We start from the raw sequence: 3967 nt of genomic DNA on the forward strand, positions 1-3967 counted from the left end.
GCAAGTGCAAGGTCCTGAGTGGGATTCCTAGTACCAAAACCAAAACCAACCCAAACAAGTCTTGGGAAAGAGCCACTATTCCTTATTCAACAAAAGCAGCAGCCAGAGGAATCAATGGCTAAGTTACAGGCCCTGAGAACTCACAGTAACCAGCGGCAAGAGCGGGGAGAGAATTCATGTCCTTTGTTGGAATCCAGTTTCCATTTTCTTAGATTAGTAAACCATGGCTGAGATCAAGCCCACTTCATCTTTGGTCCATTCTTAGGAATTATATCTTCTGTAGGTCAAGTGCTGCTATTTTTTTTTCCATAAAATAACTTTTCCGTACATGGCCCCCACCCTGTTTGGGGTTAGGCATTTTTATTCTGGCTTAGTGATCACAAAGCAGAGGTGCGTACAGGGCAGGAGGCTTGATCAGGTCCTAGAGCTGTTTCCTGGCACGGGATGCCAGTCAGGCATTCTTTCCTCCAGGTCACGCTGTCCTCCACCTGATCCTGTCCGAAACTGAGCAGGCTGGTTTGGGCTCATGCAGAGGTTGACTCCCTGCCATGGCTACTGCAAAGGGCAGATGTGAAGAAAGCTACGAAACTGTATCTTCAAAGATGGACAAGGGCGCCCTGCTCAGTGGGGCCATGCGAGTCTTGGCTTGGAGGTGGCCTGGCCGCTGCCCGGTCCAAGGATGCGGATGACTTTTCCTGCCTTCTCCCCTGCCCCTGGCTCTGTCCCGCTGTCTGATTCCTTTCTCCTTCCCTCTCCTTGGTCAGAGCAGAGCTCATTCATATCACAGAGATCCTTGCGGCAGGGCTCCCAGTCGCCTGCTCCTTTGCTGAAGCTCCTTGTATCACATCGTGGCAGAGGCTCAACGCATTGGTCAGAGTACAACTTTATTGCACTGAGTAACCCCACAGGGCGGGGAGAAAGACACGGCCACGGCCCTACTGGTCATTATGTGATTGGCAAAATTGTCATAGGGCACCTCTCATTAACAAGTACAGTACAAAAAAATAAGTACAGTACATGATCATAGCATCTAGAAAATCAGAGACTACACAATTTGGAGGGATTCAGTAACAGAACGTCTCCACTTGAGGCAAGCCTGGGCCTTGAAGACAGAGAATGCGGGTTAAGAATTGAGTGTCTATCGCTGCAAGCCCTCAGAGCCTGGGTTAGGAAAGGATTAACTTTGCTAAGCCTTGCATTCCTCTTAGGTCCAGTGGCAAACCTAACACTATCCCTTGCAACAGACTGCTGTAAGAATAAAGTGCCGCATACCACCAGGAAAACAGTAGGCGCTCATAAATGCTAGTTGTCCTCCCAGAGGTGCACGGAAGAGCGAACCACCACCAAGACGAGCCTGACAACAGCTGTGCGTTTCGAAGACCTTACGGAGCCACAACACCTGCGCGCTCACGGATGACGTCTGCCATCACTGCCCAGGACAGAGCGGTGCACTTCAGGTTACACACCAACTTCCCACTGTGCTTACTACGATTGCAATGATACAGTTATTCATGAGATTATTTGCTTTCTGTTTGCGCACTCTCCAAGAACAAAGAGTGTGCCTTTTCCAGTGCCTGGCACATGCAAGATGAGTGAACAAGTGTTCCAACGTCGCCACCCCTATCTCCTTGCAGCCAAATGTGAGTTCTGCTAGTGTTCGGGGCAGCGACCACTGCCCGCTGCATAGGGAGAAGGATGGCTGGGACCTCGGTCGGGATCACCAGGGTGTAGGGGGGGGCGGGTCCTTCAGCCCACCTCTGACACCGGCTCTGCATCCTTTCCGCCACACTCCTCTGCCCTGTGACTCACCAGTCTCGCCCTCATTGTTCTCTTAATGGTGCTATTCCAGAGGGAGACTGTTCCCCGGAGCCTGGGCGTGTCCTTTGGTGGCCACTTGCCACATTTTGCATACAGAAGGCCCACTTTCCACGTAACCCACTGAGTAAAGGGTTAGTTATTGGCTGAACACAGCCCTCTTTGGTGATGGCAAAACAAGCCCTTAACTGCTCATTAACACAAGCTCCAGGAAGCAGGGAAAGTGTGCCCGAGGTGGGAACTCAAGCCAGGGGTGTGTGTATCTGTGTGTGTGTGTGTGTGTGTGTGTGTGTGTCTGCTGGGGGTGGGGGTGGGGACTCTTGATATTCAGTTTGTTTGTTTGTTTTTGTCTTTTTGAGACAGGGTCTCGCTATGCAGTTCAGGCTGGGTTTGAGCTCACTTTGTAGCCCAGGCTGGTCTTAAACTCACAGCAGTCCTCCTCAGTCCTGTCTCAGCATCCCCCGAGTGCTGGGACTACAGGGATGTGCCACCACACTTGGCCATTCTTTACTACTTAACCAAGTTTCTGACTAATTTTACTAGTCTATTTACTGGTCTGAGTCCAGCCTTTCCTCCCTATCTTTAGGGACCCCTCACAGAGCCATGATGGACGAGAAATGGAACTTAACATTCAGGCAGACACAATGGGGAAAACACCCCAGGAGGAAATATTCATTTCTGTGGTACCGGGAGGAAATAGCAGCGGGTGTGTGCGTGGCCGTTTGCCTTGAACAACCAGGTGCAGAGAGCAAGGGATTTCACCTCCACAGGTTCAGGGTCTGAATCTCTGGCCCTGCAGTGGTTCCTGCAGGCTTTTGTGTTGCCCTGGTGGATTTCATTGTCTAAACAGAATAACCTTGAGGACAAAAGACACAGGGACAAGAACCACAAACAAACACTCCTTCCCCACTCCAGAGTTTGCTCAAGGCTCTTTATTGGGTAGAAAAGGTCACCCTTAAGCCTACTGTGGTCTGGAAGTGGCTGTGACAAGATTGTCACTGTAACAACTTCCTTAAAGAGTCTTCAGATCCTTTTATTACCCACAGGGTAGCTGGGCTGATAAGAGTCCAAAGGACGGTAATACCCCCTAAAATGTGGGTAGTGTCTGCTTCCTGGTGCTCTCAGCAGGGAAACTGCCCCATTCCTCCAAAATCAAAGCAAATGAGAGGCTTCATCGGTCACTAAGGCCAGTGTGAGAGTCAGAACAAATCTGATATTGGCAAGGGCTGGTCTGGCTGCTGCGGTCAAGAGAAGAGGGTGACTGGCAGGGTCAGGAGCCCAGGGGTCCTGTCAGAGGGCTGGGAAGGGGAGCGCTCTGCAGCCAGTGTGGTCTGAGCTGTGTGTGTGGACGGTAGTTACAGAGTCACAAGGTGGGAGACAAACCATGCCCAGCACCTAGAGCTCTGCAGAGACCCTGAGTGTGCCCAGGAAAGCCGGAAGCACAGATGACAGGGGTGGCAGCAGCAAGATTGAGGAGGCAGCGGGGGCGGCAGGTGAATCGAACCCGAGGAGTGAAATACAAAAGCGATCAGCAGTGCGGGCGTATGACCAGACATGTGCATGCCCGACTGCAAGCACGCGGGGAGGCAAGGAACGCGGGCAGCAGGGAGCCGCCGGGGTTGCTGACACACCCTGGACACAGCTGCGGTGGGGGGAGACCAACACGCACATCAGCTAGTGCGGAAATTCTGAACTTCAGGCAGTTCCTTGGCTGTCAGTCGCTACCCCGTGCCCAGTCCAAGCAGGGGTACGAATGCTGGGAGGTGCTGGGGGAAGCTTTGGCCCAAATAGCACTGGACTTTTAAGAAGGAACAAGGAGGGACCAAGGCCCTTCTTTGAAAGGATCCCTAGACAAACTTCCCGATGGGGCCTGACGTGGGCGATCTCACCCCGGCCTGCGGGCAGCTTCCGAGGAGAGCGGGCTCCCCGGGTCAGCCGCGGCCCCAGGAGCCCCGGGGCCCTGGAGGGGGCCGCTGGAGTCCGGGCTACGGCTCACCTGGGACCTGGGGCGCCAGCCCTCCGAGAGGCTGGGCTCCCCTCCCCGCCCCCCGCATGATGACATCACGTGCTTGGGGTTGAGCTGGTACATAAGAGCAGCGCGGGGGAGCCAGGCGCCCAGGCGCGGACGAGCTCGCCGCGGCTCCCGGCTGCT

This window comes from Chinchilla lanigera, unplaced genomic scaffold (genome assembly GCF_000276665.1).
Source record: "Chinchilla lanigera isolate Chin_1 unplaced genomic scaffold, ChiLan1.0 scaffold00049, whole genome shotgun sequence".
NCBI lineage: Eukaryota > Metazoa > Chordata > Mammalia > Rodentia > Chinchillidae > Chinchilla > Chinchilla lanigera.